A 17,965-nucleotide genomic window follows, 5' to 3' on the forward strand; every position below is an offset into this window, starting at 1 on the left:
ACTAAAAAGTATACATAAAGAAATACTAAAGTCGGTTGTAGGCTTAAACCAATTTTGACAAGGAAAGCTCATCAAAAATTATAAAGGCCTTGGTATTCTCATTCTTTTTTATAAAAATTTTAGAATCCTTAAACCAGGTGAATTTATAACCAAATTCGCGAGCAAAAGCCCTAGTTTTAAAAAATAGATTTCTATTAAATTGCGTAAGACCGTCATTAATGTAAATACTATTATTAGTCCACTTAGAGTTAACCGTTTTACCAGTTAATTTTGATTTTTTAACACGTTCCATCAAATTTCGTTTGTCTTGAATTGAAGTCGACTCTGCCACTATTTTTCTGGACCTGTTAGGGATTTTTGAGAAAGTACGGTATGCTTTTGTCACAGAGATCTTCACTCCTACGGCGGCTGCAATAGACTCCACCGTTTTGACACAGTCCTCATTATCATTGTCTGGGACGCCAACAATTTCGAAAAAGTTCTCAATTGATTTTTGCTCAATTATATTTAAACGTTTTTCCAGAGACGCGAATTCATTTTTTAGTTTGTGATTTTCTTCTTTAAGAATTGAATTTTCCTCTTTGATAAGATTAATAGTTGTAATTAACTCTTGCAATTGCTTACCGAAGTTATCAAATTTTTCACTCATGAAGTTAACAGACTCAACGAGGTTATTGATAGTTTCATTTTGTACATTTTGAGTACCAGAGTGTTCAGTGGTTGAATTATTTTTGGGCTCTTTAAGTTTACATTTACTGCAACACCAGTTTAGTTTGGCATTATTCGACATCTTTCTAAAAGCTGTCTCCCTCAGAGCGGCACAAACAATATGTTGAAAAACATTGCATTTAGCGCAGTTGAGATTATCACCTTCGAAAATATCATCATTGCAAACATTGCACAACATAGTTGCCCCTTTAGATTAAAAGTACAATAGAATATAATATGATATAATAAATACAGACGTCGATATCGCACGAAAAAAGATAAGCGAGCGATCACATACAAACACGACCGCACTGTTAGCGCAATAACTGCAAATAACATGCCAAATCTCTCAGACTATCCACGGAACCTCAATGTTCCTTCTGGACTCAGGGAGTGAACTGAACCTCATAAAAATATCATTGTTAAAGGATCAGACCATCGTGTTCGCAGAGACAGTATTCCATCTTAAAGGAATCAATGACTCATTGGTGTCTACAATTGGACTCGCCTATATAGATGTTGAATTAGGAGGAAATATTATCGTCTCAGCATTCCAAGTGGTGCACTCCGATTTTCCAATACCACATGATGGTATTCTTGGACGGCCATTCTTGGCATCAAATCGGATCATCATTAACTATGAAACAAACAAGATAACTATTCCTGACAAATCAGACATAGTTCTTAAACCTCGCACAGAAACGTTGGTCCAAGCCAGAGCTGAAGATCGGTTAGAAGGTGAAGAAGTAGTAATAACAAATCAAGAACTAACGGACTCAATCATTTGTAGCAACGTAGTCACTAAGATTCAGAACAAGGACACCTTAATACTACTCATCAATCCAACAGAACAAACCGTTAGATTACAAGTCCCAAGTCTCGAACATCTCAAATTTGAACCATATCACGAAGCGTTGGTGCACACAATGCAGCCCCAACAGAAATCAGAATCTCAGATTGACGGGAAACGAATCTCCCAGTTGAATGAAGCCCTTCGCACAACGCATTTAAATTCTGAAGAAAAGGCTTCATTACACGAAGTTTGTCACGAATACTCTGATGTATTCTTCTTGGAAGGAGACAAGATCACAGCAACTTCAGCCGTAGCCCATGAAATACGAACACCAACGACGATTCCTCCAATTCATGTGAAACCATACCGGTTACCCCAACGGCATCGTCAAGAGATCGCAGATCAAATGGATGATCATAATATCTTATATGTAATAATATAATATATAATATATATAATATTATCATAATATCTTATATGTAATTAAAATTGCCAAAATATGTAGTACCTATAAAATAAAAAATATGTAGGTACCTTTTAAATTTTTTTTTTAAATATGTTAAAATTTTAAATTAAAATACAATTCTAAATAATTTTATAATACAATTTATTGTTTTTTATGTCTAATTATTTTAATTTAAAAAAAAATAATAATTTGTGGTAAAAAATTAAAAAATATGTAGTTAAATTGAAATACAATTGATGTTAAATCAATTTAAAGTGAAACAATGACAAACTATATATGCATGGTTGCCACGGTTTCTGGAAACCTGGAAAACCTGGAAAAGTCAAGGAAAACATGGAATAGTCAGGGAATTTGCATGAAATTCTGGAATTTATATTTCAAATAGTAATTTATATTTTCCCTAATATTTCAATGTAAATCAATTTTGAAAAAAAAATACTTTACTTTATTGATAAAAACAATATGGAAAATATGGAACTTGTAAACAATAAATTAGGTATTCCCTAAATTTTTATAAGCATATCCATTGTCAATTTAAATTATTATTATTATTTTTTTTTTTAAACGGTAGGTATATTAAACTTTAAAAAAAATCAAAATTTACTCTTAAAATATATATGGAAAAACATGGGAAAGTTATGGAAAAGTCAGGGAAAATGACAAATGAAATATTGTGGCAACCATGATATTGTTTTAAATTTTCCAAATTAAATGTACGTTAGGTAAAGATGTTTTCATAACCACGCAAACTGATTGTCTGATAGCTATTGTTGTAAATTCGTAATTATATTTTGTCAAATAATTGTAGAACAAAGTATAATCATTAAGGTATGGTTATCGAATTAATATAAATAAAATAATTATAATAATATATAAATATAATATTATATAAATTATATATAATATAATTATATAATATTATAATATTATATAATTTATAATAATATAAAGTATAATATTTAGATATTATAATATAATATATATATTATATTATTTATATATAATATTATATAATATGTATTATATTATATATAATATTATAATATTTATATATATATTATATATTATTATAATATTTATTATAATAATTTTAATAGTTCGACAACAGGCGCCTGTTAAACATAATGTCTAAGTATTAATACTGATTTTAACATACATTTTATTTAAAAAATAAACCTGAGCTGATAAATATCTAATATACAATATACTTAATCCTATATATCGCATACGGCATACCCGTCGATTACGACATCTTCGTCTGGGCATCGTGCTGTTCACCTTTGCGTAAGACCGCCAGCACTGGTGTGTGAGAGGCCGCCCAGGTCGTCCAGATCATCAGACTCCTCATCTGCTTCAAGTCTTCAATAGGTTAAGTTTAGTTAAGTTTTGTCCCTGGTTTTTTGAGCTCTGGGTTCATTGCACCAGACTCCAACAGATCGACCACAGAGACCCCCGCCCAGAAATAAACTGCCACATCCTATTTCCCATTGTACATGAGCTCCTGTCCACGTCATCGTTGTCGTAGTGCACGCCATATTGCCTATCCTATTGATTATAAGGCGTCGGCTCTTTAGTTGCCTACCTACGCCCCGCAAGAATATTATTATTCAATTCGCTCTCGGACGTCATCGAGTGGTTCTTCGGATAGCCCTAAAATTGTTGGTCGCGTACATTTTTTGGTCCTTCGAACCAGATTAGTATAACAAACCGCGAACCTATTGTAGTGGTACACAGTCCCTATAATCTGTATTTGGTATCTGGCTGTGATGACATGTTGAGTTGTCGTTAAACTTTGTTTGGCTTAGTTTGTCACGTTCATCACAATTTGAACGATTAAAACAGTTTGTTTTATTGCCATCCAACTACATATCATTCGTCATAATATTTGTTGTTGCAATGATCGCTCCATCGTCAATGACATAGGCTGATGCAAAAGCACGGACTGTCCGTGCTATTGCAAAATTCACCTCGTTTGTCGCCGTGACCGGCGATTATAAATCTGAACGCTCGAATGCGGGCAAACATGCCAAAATTTCTCAAATGTTGTCTGAGTTAAATGACATTTGTAGAACTATCGAAGACGACCTCCAAGTAATGGAAACGTCTGTTGGTAAAAATCTAGCCCCTCCAGAAATCGTAGACAATAAAGGAGTCTGAAACTCAGTTCTGAATTTGACAATTTATATTATGAACTTGTTGCTTTTGCTGATGTATACCATTTTTCACTGTCTCCTGACATGGATACTTCAACTACCCATGGTGAACCCACTCCTTACTGAATCGCCATACAAAGCCTTTGGCATAGTCACGATTTTCTGTTAGAATTAAAGTGATTGTTTTAAAAATTCGAGTGGCCGCTAAACTAGACTTGTTCCAAAACAGAGTATATAATGCCCCTGTAGCCTACACAAATACCTCGTATGGTCAAAGATTTCTGGACTACCTAGGTCCTACTATTTTCAATTCCTTGAATAATAAATTAAAAAATGCAATTTGTGTAACACCGAAGTAGTAAGTATGCGAAAAAATTTATATCTGATGACTGATTGGCTATTTACAAACATAGACAAACTTTAATATATATACTAAGGTTACTAATTATTAGGGCTAGGATTTATATGCATTTGCATGTTTTTTTCCTTAAGTCCAAATCGATCGTTTGTCAAATTTGTCCACGATTTTGCTTACTCTCGTTTAAATAAAATCAATTTTTTTTTGCATATTTTTGCATATTTTGAACACAATGCATATAATTGCATATTTATAGATTTTAAGGTTTTTTATTTTTTTTTTAACTTAAATTTTTAAATTTTTATAAATTATTGTTAATTTTAAATGGCGTTTATTTCATAAGGAGAAGTTTTACTTTTTGTTTCTGACGCCGCGCCATATATGGTTAAATCAGCGAATTCCTTGACTATGTTATACCCTAATTTAATTCATTTAACATGTTTGGCACATGGGATTCATAGAATTAGCGAATGTTTACGAAATGAATATTCTACTGTTGATAAATTAATAGCGACAATTAAAAAAGTATTTTTGAAAGCTCCCAGCCGAATTATCAAACTACGTGAACTATTCCCAAATTTACCTTTACCACCTCAACCAATTATCACTAGATGGGGTACATGGTTAAATGCAGTAGAATACTATTCAAATAATTTTGATTCAATAAAATCTGTAATATCAAATTTAGACGACGAAGCAGAATCAATTAAAAAATCAAAAGAATTGTTTGAAGACAAACATTTACAAAATGATTTGGCATATTTAAAAAGTAATTTTTGTTTTCTCAGCCAAGCTATTACTAACCTAGAAAAAAGTACACTATCCCTTGACGAAGGTTTAAACACTATTTTAAATGTGAAAGATAAACTGAATAAATGTAACGGGAGAGTAGCAGAATTGGTAAAAACTAAAATGGATTTTATACTAAAAAAAAATAAGGGATTTAAAACACTATTAAAAATTCATAGAATTATAAACGGTGAATATGAAAATGAAGAAGAAGATATTGATATTAATCTAACTCCAGGGAAAATCGCGTCATTCAAATATGCACCAATAACCTCGTGTGATGTGGAAAGGAGTTTTAGTCAGTATAAATCTATTCTACGTTCAAATCGCCGGTCGTTCATATTTGAAAATTTGAAACAACATATCATAGTAGCGTGTAATAATATAAACTAATATTTAATGTAATTATATAAACTTATATTTAATGTAATAATAATAAATTATGAATTATGATAAAAATACATATCTAGAAATAATAAAAATTTGTTTTTGCATATTTTTGCATATTTTGGTAAATCAAATGCATATTTTACAATTTGTTATTGCATATAAATCCTAGCCCTACTAATTATTATAATATCTAAAATAATAAGATGATTTATGTAATTACTAAATGTTAACTTATGATTATTTTTTATATCAATTTGTTATCTTTTATTCATTATTTGCGTTTGTTTTTTGATATAATTTGTTCTATTTTAATGTTATATTTATAATTATTTGATACTTAATTTGTAATTAATTTTACCGCTTTATAACTCTATCTCCAACACAAGCATAAGCTTACAGGAGATAGATAAATCAATTTAATGTTTTATTTAATATGTTATTTTGTCAAATATTTTTTCTGATTTAAATTTAAAATAATCAATTAATAAATATGAAAATAGCTTAAATTCACTTATTGCCTTTATATATTATGAGATAATGTTAAAGGACTCCCCCTCTCCTCCAGAAAACTTCAAAAGACCTACTTTATATATTAATATAATTTAATAATATGATATACGCCACTACGCGCATAGATTACTTGCAGGCTGTTGTTTGAGTAGTAGGTAATAATAAATTGAAAACCCTATTTTTAATAATATTCCAATAATCTTAACTATAAATTTACTAGTTTATTATATACATATGTATAAACAAAGTATAAGAACAATTTTTAACGTATAAATGTATAATACAATCCAACGTTTGTTGTCTATACAGTATAGGTATTGGGGGGTCCAATATTTTTATAAAAACACTTATATTAGTATAATAGTATATTAAAATATATATTAACTATAATGTATTATATAAGTGTACGCACATAAAAAAGTAGTAAGATTAAAAATATTTGTATATAAAAAAAATATAATTAAAATTAATGTTTTGTAAACAAAATTGTAAACGTCTCGAATGTTGTTTTGTAAACAAATCAATTAGGTACTTTTTCTGGTTTTATATTTTTATGACGAATTTTTTATTTAAAACAACCCATTTAAACGATTTTTTCCCATTTCGTTCTCAAATAAGATTTGATTTTTATTAAGCTATAAAAAGATCACTCTTTTGTTTATGTCGTTACAGGTAATACAGTAAAATAAGTAATAGTGTTGCTGTATGTTTGGGAAATAGCCACCTTCAGTAGTCTCTTTAAATACTTTCATAGCCATGCTGATTTTTTGATATTTTTTTTCTAGTTGTTTAGGCGTTTAGCCCAATGTAACTACCATATCATGATTTCAACTATAAAAATTCAATAAAAATTATTTCGTTAACATAGGTAGTAATAGGTAGACATATTTATTAATTTACCTTTTAATTCGTTAAGAATTCCAGGGAAATCTGAATCATAGAATGATGCATCTTTTAAAATCTTCCTCAGATTGAGCATTTAAGTAATTTGGTATAAGTTGTTGTATTTTAAAGTTTAAACACTATATTATTTTGAATGTCCAAAAACATAGTTTAAATAGACGTTATAAAATTATCCAAAACTGTGAAAAATTTATAATTTTAAAATATTCTTCAGTAGGTACTTGAAGTAGTTAAATTTTATCGATGAGCTTGTCTTTTACATATCCGTGTTATTTCAACATCAATATTTAACAAACCTACTTTAGACATAGCTCGATTAAAAATATCAGTAAATTTTCTATCTTCTTTGTTATTTTTAAGAGCAACCTACTCAACATTTATCATTGCAATACACTTTGTTAAACCTAAATCTGAATTTTGTAGCTGACGAGGTATCAACAGAGTTATTGACAGTATTTCGACCGCTACATCCAAAGACAAAATAAATTCAAAATTTAATACTGATTGAAAAAGTCCATTGCATTTTGAAAGTATATTTTCATCTGTATTACCTATTATATCTTCCAAAAATATTACAATAGGACAGGGGTGGATCTGAAGCTTGGTTTTAAGGGGTGGCGAATAGGAATATTTATGAGTGATATATAATTATATAAAACACAATGAATACTTCACCGTAATTTCAGCAATTTAAGGAAAATTAAGTATAACACTTAAATTCACTGTAGGCATATCTTTACTTATAATTAAACATACCTGTATAAAAATTTATTATTCAAAAATATTTATTACAATAATAATTTAACATTTCTTTTTTTTCATTTGCAAATCTATTAATAACGTCTTCTATATTTACAATAATATCTTTATGTGTGTGCAATAATGCCAAGCCAGTCAGTCTACTTTCACCCTTTCGTGATCTTAACCATGTTTTTAATCTAATAAGTAATAACAATAGAAATAAGCAAACATGCAAAGCATCATTTTGGAATTTGGCTGCAAACGTCCTTATTTTACATCCTTATATTAAAAATCAAAATTTTATTTTTATCATTAAAATTTAAGTATATTAACTATAATTAAAATCATATTTACTTCATTCTTACCTTTCTTATAATAGGTAGGGAATGGATATACAAAATCTTTATCTGGTATGTTACTGCGATTTAGAATTGCATATTTTGTATAATCATCTAAATTATGATTACATAAATTTCCAATATCTAAAGATTCTAAACAATAAAAAAAAAATGGGTAAGTTTAATTGCGTTATGTTTAATAATACTCACCAGAATGTGCATGTTCTTTAACCCGCAATGCCTCTTCTTTACCACTAATATTCAATGTTACTAAAAATTAAAATTTATTATTAGTTAATAAAATTAGTAAATATAAATACTAATTTTTTCACTTTTTAATTTTAACAATAAACAAATACCTATTCAGAAATACAATCACACTGTTAATTACTGTTAATTTATAGTTAAATTATAACATTGCGTATGCTTACCTGTATCGGCTGTATCATTATTTTCATTTTTTGTTTTTTTTCGAACTATGAGAATCCCTGTCACTACGAAAATAATCACTAATCCGTTTCATATTTTAAAATCGTTATGTTCGATGAATTTAACAGATAAACAAATTAACAAAGTAAAGCCAAAGTCTTCAAAAAAATAACTGACTGACTGACAAAGACTGACATAGTCGTTAGCCGACGATGGTATATGGCATAATATTGATAAAAATATAAATAGAACAATATTACCCGTCGCCGTCATCGAGTTGCCTCATATACACCATATACATATATATATACTTATAATTCTGTAGATGTGGGATCGTTCGGTCGTCGGTGCGATAAGCACGCGACGCCGACGATCACCGAATAGCGTCCCACAACCGTACATGGAAAATACTAAAATACTAATACATAATAAGAATAATAAAATCTTACATAACTTTTAATGTTAGTTATAGGCTATAGTTATTAATTAATTTAATATTATTATTAGTATATTTATTAATTTAATCATGATTATGGCAATATTATAAATATAGACATATAGTAATATCACAACTATTATTTAATATCATGATATATTCTACTACGTTCACGGAGTACGATAGTATCTAAAGCCGTGCAAGCTACTTAAACAAAGATAAACATAATTTATAAATATATTTTATTTATTTTTATTATACATATAAAACTATTAAATAAATCTTTAAATATGAAAAAAAAGCCCGGGGGGGGGGGGTCGATCGCCACATCCCCCCCACACCATAAATCCGCACTGCAATTGAATATCCGAAAATCTAAGTTATGGGCTTTAGAAGTTGGCAATTTTGCGTTTTTTACGCTTGAGTGCAACGCTGCGTTTATCAACGTCTTTTAAGATTCTTTTGATTTTTTTTCTTGAAACTTACTTATATTAATGAGTGAAAAACGATGTTGCAGTCAGATTTTTTGTCATGGTTATATATAACGTAAAAAATACTTATCTACTTAACTTATTTATACGCCTAGCCCCAAGCGGCTAGCGCCTAGATTTTTGACGTTCGTGAAGTTGCCCCCCCCCACATAGCCCCACGAAGTTCAAACCTGTATCAAAATTTTGCAATTTTTATGCAACTAATTGCATGTCTCGGGAAAAAATTTGCAATCTTTCGTGGGGCCCGTAAAAACAAAAATACTTATGGGGGGCCAACTTCACGCAGCCCCCCTACATGGACTCACAGACTTCAAACCGTTATCAAAATTTTATAATTTTTATGCAACTAATTGCATGTATCGGGAAAAAATTTGCAATCCTTCGTGGGGCTCGCAAAAACAAAAATAATTATGGGGGGGCCAACTTCACGCAGCCCCCCTACACGGACTCACAGACTTAAAACCGGTATCAAAATTTTACAATTTTTATGCAACTAATTGCATGTATCGGGAAAAAATTTGCAATCTTTCGTGGGGCCCGTAAAAACAAAAATACTTATGGGGGGGGGGACAACTTCATGTAAGCCCTTCCCTCACTTGATGTCATGGTCCCTTACACTTTCAACTAGAATGGATTGATCGGTTTCAAAGAAAAATAATATGATTTTTCCATTATTTTTTTATATTTACATATTTTTTATTAGGTACCTACCTACCTTTACCTATAATATATTATCATTGCAGCAAGTTTACTGAATATATTTTTCTATTTTTTACATTGAAAGTTTTGCAGTGTATTTTTTTATTTGTCAATTTAAAAAATTATTTTTTTAATTTAGTATAGAGCTGCAAAAAGATAATTTAAAATACTTTGAATAATCAATTCAAATATATAAAACAATCCTGTTAAAAATACTAAAAATACATACATTATGTGGTTAAGTTGTGAAAAATTCCAAGTAAATAATATAATAAATTTTCGTGAAATCATAAACAATTTTTGAAAATATTAAAATACATAATAATAAATTATATTGTAATATTATTTGGTGAAAATATAAAGAATAATATTGTATATTATAGTTGCAAGCTACTACATAACATTATCTTCAAATAAAAATAATTTTCAACCATTATCTCTTTGAAATATTTCTTTATTAAGGACTGTTGTAAAATACAAAACTTGTGTATATACTTTATACATAATATAAAACCAAAACCAAATTAAATTAAACTTAAAATAAAAATAATCGTAACCGATACACCTTCATGTTTTATTTAAAACTAATGTATACTAAACAATGCGGGTTTGCCTTTTTATCTCCTGTTGAAGAAAATCTTTTGATTTTTTTTTGAAGATCATTGTGTGTTTCCCAAGTTCCGTCACTTCTACGGATGTAAGAAATATAATGCCCCATTCCATACGCCACAACACCATAAAACATATGTCTATAATAAATGTTTGACTCTTAAATATAAAATAGTTTATTATTTTATCAAAATAATTGTATTAATTTTATTACATGCATTGACAAGTAATTGTATTCATTTATTAAAATATAAATTAATTACCTTGAATTTTCAATAACCAATTCCAATGGAAAGTCACGAAGTGGAATTTGTTGATTATCAGCGAAGACGTCGCGCGTCGGTTTCAATAAATAAATGTGATTGAAGGTGTACCTATTGTTCCAATAACTGTTCCTGTGCAATGGTCCGATGGGCATTCTATTTCTTTGGGAAATACATATGTTTTTAATGCATCATTCAAATCTTGTATATCATTTTTTTGTAACCGAACTATAACTGTAGGGCTTGGTACATCTCTAGTTGAGTGAGGGCAGTTGATATTGTTAGAACATATCATACGATGAATTGCTGATGGAGCTGTTTTTAATAATTTTGTAACTATAAATAGTACATTGCATCTTGCATCAATAACTTTAACATTATTTATACTTTCTTGTTCTTTAAAAATATCTCTAAGAATATCCAAGCGTGCCGTATAGGATATTTTACTTGTACCATTTACTGCTAAATTTTTACAAAACTGTAATAGTGTATTATCACTAGCATCTATAAAAGATTTATACTGAGGATGGTCAATATATGCCATAGATATTATGAAAGCAATAGAGTCAAAAGGACAAGTATTGTTTACAATATATTTTTTTCTCATTCTACGAAGAGGTGTAGAAACATTACCATTAACTAATAATGAATTCAAATTAGAACGTGTTCTTCTGTTTAAAATTTGATCAATTTCTGGAGCTGATTGCATGTACATTGTTAGTCTTGGATTTTTTTGTGTTTTTTCATTAATTGCTGGTATTAATTCTTCATTCTTACCTTTACCACGCCAATTTTCTGTCACATCTAAAGATAATTTAGACATTTCCGAGCCACTACTATCTGACTCAGCAAACAGTGCATTGTCTATAACAGTATCTGAAATGTGATTTTTTGTAGAAATATTATCATGTTTTGTTGAACTATATGAACTGTCAGAACATCGATCACTGTGTTCATCAAGATGAATGTTGTTCCAATCGATTTCTTGTTTAAATTTTTTATTGTTTTATTATCATTAGTAGAAGTTTTTGGTAACTCGTTTCTTAGCTGAGAACTTCTTAACAGCTTACTATTACAGTTAATCGATATTAAATGTTTGGATACAAATCGATCCGCAGTCATTGGCTGTGCTTCAAAACGAAGAATCTTATGTTTTAGTTCTCCAAAATCACTTCCAACAGCAGCCGAAGAAGCGATATTAAATGGAGAATTAAACTTCGATTTCATAACTCCAGTCCACAAAGGAAAGTATTTACATAGCCTTTTTACATCTTTTGCCAAGTCAGGGAGATAATAAGCAGAAATACGATCCCCTGTTTTATTAGCATTATCAGAACACGTCATATAAATGGTATCCCGTCATTTCGTCGCGGTAATTTTGTCGCACGTCAATTCGTCGCAAGACAATTGGACGCATACGACATTTCGTCGCGTGTAATTTCGACGCATGCTACATTTGGTCGCGCGTCATTTTATCGCATATATTTATATAGGTATATAGCTAGTGTTATATAAAATAGATTATCTTGTCTTTTTGGGTAGGAACATTTAATAATATAATATAAATAATAATTCTATAGTATCTTTACAATTTAGTGGTAGTGGTGTAGTACCTTCTTTATCATTTATTTTTATTTCAGTAGGTAATTCATTATTTGGTTTTTACGTGAGTCTTTATCGAATATTCGAATTATTACAGTGTACCTACTCATCAGTCATAACGAGTCTCTACTCTCTAATCTCTATCGATTATAGCGTTATACAGTACCGTATTACGTCTACGTATATATACGTCTTGCTATAACAATTAATAATTATTATATATTTTATAAAATATAAAAATTATGACTTTACAATTTATAAAAAGTCAACGAAGGTATGATCTTTTAATTCATGACAAAAAAATATAATGATTCATCTATTAGATTAACATTATTTTAAGATTTATACATTAGTATGACAAATATATATAACAATAAGCTAAAATGACTGATATGTAAAATTATTATTATTATTATTTAGAATATACCTATATAAATATATGCGATAAAATTACGCGCGACCAAATGTAGCATGCGTCGATATTACACGCGACGAAATGTCGTATGCGTCCAATTGTCTCGCGACCAATTGACCGCGACGAATTGACGTGCGACAAAAATACCGCGACGAAATGACGTATATCCCATATAAATACCTCTCAAAAATACTGCAATGGAATCTGGAGTTATATCTTTGGAAGGGGGAGAAGTCTGGTGAAACTTCGGCGCCACTGGTCAAGCCCGGATTAAGACCTTCTGCAGGGGCCCAGGGGCCAATACACGGTTGTGGGCCCCCATCAATAAAAACAATTCTTTAAAATTATAAAAGTAGGTATACAAATATACAATAAAACAAATTTAAACCTTTGTATTTAAATATGATAATAATAATAATAAATGATAATATATGATAATTAATGAGAATACAAATACTAAAAACATATTATTTTTTTTAAATACATATTTACAAATAAAATTAAGTATTGTTTAAGTAAAAGTTTTTTTTCTAGCTTTTTGAGTAGCAAATATTTCTAATGTTTTATCGAAACTTAAATTTTGAAGAATATCATTTTCTGTTGATAAAATCATTAATGATGACAAACTACCTTGTGAAGATCTATTTTTATTTTTAATTCTGGCCAACTTCGGAAATGGTCTCTGCAGTACAATTAGCAACAGGAATGGTAAGATATATTCTTAAAGCAATATGAATGTTAGGAAAAATATTAATAACATTACATTTAGGTAGTCATCCATTAAAATATCTTGAGTACATCACTTCCATCAAATGTTGGTTTTAACTGATCCCAAAACTGCTTGAAATGTACTATTTCATTTTTTATTGTAGTGATTTTAAATATGATTATTATTATTATTATTATGTTGAGTATTATTCTGTGTTATCGCCGTGCGTTTTGCAGACCGTAGCGACAGTATTAACAGTCAATTTTTTGATTGTTCGATTTACTTTTTATTATAATATTATTTTGTACATGTTGTCGTCGTGCGTTGATCGGCGACTCGAACCGACCACGACGATAAGGATTATTTTTTTTATACATTTTTATTATGTCTGTAGTATTGTCTTGGCAGTCTGTCTACCGAGTAGCCGAGTAGTATCGTTTGCCGAGTAGGCCGAGTAGGACACTTTATTACAAATGTACGGATTTTATGTGTATGTAATTGCAATTATTATTTATTTATTTTTTAAATATACTTTCTGACAAACATTTTAAATGAAGGTGACCACTCTCCCATCATTATATTGAATCATCAAAATCATCTTTGTATACACTAATGAATTTGTTAACACTTTTCTCAACATCAATAGTAGACTCAACATGTAGTCTAGTTATGAATGTGTGAGAAAGAGAGTAATAACAAAATAAATGCCTATTTTCTATACACACAAACCTGGCTATGACGTCATTTGTCCCCACTTACCATGCTTACCACTTAGGTGGTAAACACGGTCGACGGGCCCCATCGCATGTTATTTCAAACAAGAAAAAAATAAAAATATTCTTCTAGGTACTATAAAAAGTGAAAATTATCACTCTATGTAATTTTAAGCCGAGAAGACTATGGGCCCTTTACACACGTCACACGTGGGCCCCGGGGACTTGGCCCCCCTGCCCCCCCTTAATCCAGGATTGCCACTGGTAGTACCTAACAGTTTTTTATAGATAATTTTCTTTCAACTCCTAACCATAGTTATTATTAAGCTATTGATTACTTCACAATTTATCAAAATTATAATATAAATAACAAAATAATTTACTTGCCTTTTTTTGTTCCATCATAATGTGTTAAATAATTATATTCTTTAGCCTATAATAGGTATAGCCGGTATAGGTAATATAATTTTATAACGAAATATTTTAAATTGGACAAAAACACTTAACACGTATGTGAAAAAGTTAGGAAACTACACATCAACTTTATAACAATTCAACTTTAAATAACATGCACTGATTTTTAATTATAATAGGTATTGAATATAAATAATATAACTGTGTTCTCATAAATGAACATAACACAAATAGCATGGGTTATATGTTATATTTTATTAAATTAATTGATGATTTCGGTTCCAATAATAGCCATAAAATCAACCAACATAGAAGGACAACAATACTAAAAATAGCTATTATAAATACATATTATAATAAGAAAACTTGGGTATATGGTTTTACACTCACAAATATTTATAATGATACGCCAATAGAAACCTGATAAGTAAAAAACTCAGGCCTTTATTAAGGTGGACAGAGGAACGAGGAACCGCGTATGACGTATGTAAATGAATCCAAAATATAGGCTTTCAATATAAAAATTTTTAAATGTTAAATGGTTCTACTTTTTAGTCAATTTATAATTATAAGTTAAATAGTCCAATTTTTTCGCTTTTTTTACAGTATGTAACAAATGCTAAAGAAATATTCGTAAATATAACAAAACCTATATGAAACTGCCCTATTTAAAAGGACGCTTCACCCACATGTGTTGTATCCGTTTTACAAAACAAATGTAAAACATAACGAAAACTGTTTTGCGCGGGAAAGAACCACTCATGCAACCAAATTTTCACACTATAAAGAGGATATTTACTATCCATTATTATTTACTATATTTACTATCCATCGTTGTTTTTAATTTTTCGATATAACAAGTACGAAAAAAAAAATTTATTGTATAAGAATTCATTATTTTTGAGTTTTCAAACTTGAATAACTTTTTTTAGTTCTGATATCGAAAAAATAAAAACAACGTTGCACTGATTAATTTGATTGCTTAGTTTTATTTACAGCTTGAATGATTCTTTCCCGCACAAAAAAAAATTTTTGCAATGTTTTACATTTATAAGACGGAGACAAGGAGACAACACGTGTTATATACTTATATTACACAATATTAATTTTTCTTTTAATTTAATAAGAATAATATACTCTTTTTCGAAAATGTTGGATAAAATAATTATTTTACGTATAGGTAGTAGGCACTACATTTTATTGAATAATTTAGTTTAACTTTTAAATAATTCTTTTTATACACATTCGTCATTCGTGTAATGTATTTAGCTGAATTAACAGAATGCTTATATGTTGAAATAATAAATTAATACCAATATTTGAAGTCTGAGAGACTAACTTAAGGTATTTTAAATATATATTGTAATATGTATGGATGCACAACGGAAAAAATATTAATAATGTAAAAATACAAAATCACCATTTATTGGGTATATTTATGAATGTCTCCAGTATTTTAATAAATTTGAATACTTATTTTAGTTATTTTTATAATTTAATCAATTTTTTTTAAATTTTCAATCGGAATTTTTCCATTGCTACATTTACTTATTTATTTTATTACATTTTATCACATCTTTTTTAAATTTTCACCAAATATTAAAATATTACAATATAATTTATCATTATGTATTTTAATATTTTCAAAAATTGTTTATGATTTCACGAAAATTTATTATATTATTTACTTGGAATTTTTCACAACTTAACCACATAATGTATGTATTTTTAACAAGATTGTTTTATATATTTGAATTGATTATTCAAAGTATTTTAAATTATCTTTTTGCAGCTCTATACTAAATTAAAAAAATACACTGCAAAACTTTCAATGTAAAAAATAGAAAAATATATTCAGTAAACTTGCTGCAATGATAATATATTATAGGTAAAGGTAGGTAGGTACCTAATAAAAAATATGTAAATATAAAAAAATAATGGAAAAATCATATTATTTTTCTTTGAAACCGATCAATCCATTCTAGTTGAAAGTGTAAGGGACCATGACATCAAGTGAGGGAAGGGCTTACATGAAGTTCCCCCCCCCCCATAAGTATTTTTGTTTTTACGGGCCCCACGAAAGATTGCAAATTTTTTCCCGATACATGCAATTAGTTGCATAAAAATTGTAAAATTTTGATACCGGTTTTAAGTCTGTGAGTCCATGTAGGGGGGCTGCGTGAAGTTGGCCCCCCCATAAGTATTTTTGTTTTGCGAGCCCCACGAAGGATTGCAAATTTTTTCCCGAGACATGCAATTAGTTGCATAAAAATTGCAAAATTTTGATACAGGTTTAAACTCCGTGGGGCTATGTGGGGGGGCCAACTTCACGAACGTAGATTTTTGTTGTTAATTACTATTACGTTGATCAAGCTCGGGCACAGCACTATCAAATTAATTTTGGATTTCAATAATTAGAACACAAAATAGATACTTTTAATAATATAACGAATTTATTGATATCTATTCTATATATATATGTATCATCCTCACTTAATTCGTCTACATTATCTTCATTATCATCATTATTATCAACATATTATGCGACATTAATTGGATTGTAAATACTACCTGCAATTCTTAAAAATTCGGTAAATGGATCGACCGGAGCCGGCAGGCGTAGGGAGCAACTCTACTTGTAAATTGTCAGACCCAAACTTGCTCCCTATACTTTAATTAAAGCGTTATGTGTAGGTACGCGTAAAAACACAAAATTTCAAAAATTGACTACTTCGAAACTAAATCCGTCTGATAAATTCTGAAACCACCATCGTTCTTAACTCATTAATAAAAGTTTCAAGAAAAAAAAATAAGCGTAAAAGACGTGATAAACGCAGCGTTGCGCTCATGTGTAAAAAACGCAAAATTGCCAACTTTTAAAGCCCATAACTTTGAAACTAAGTTTGACCGACAAATTCTGATTACACCATCATACTTAAATAGTTAATATAAGTATGTTCCAAAAAAAAAATTGAAAATTTTGAGGGGGGGGGGGGTACTCCCCCCTCATGAATACTCGAAGAAATTGAAGACGTC

The sequence above is a fragment of the Diuraphis noxia genome, unplaced genomic scaffold, assembly GCF_037042655.1.
Source record: "Diuraphis noxia isolate RWA-SAM2 unplaced genomic scaffold, SU_Dnox_SAM2 contig0001, whole genome shotgun sequence".
Lineage (NCBI taxonomy): Eukaryota > Metazoa > Arthropoda > Insecta > Hemiptera > Aphididae > Diuraphis > Diuraphis noxia.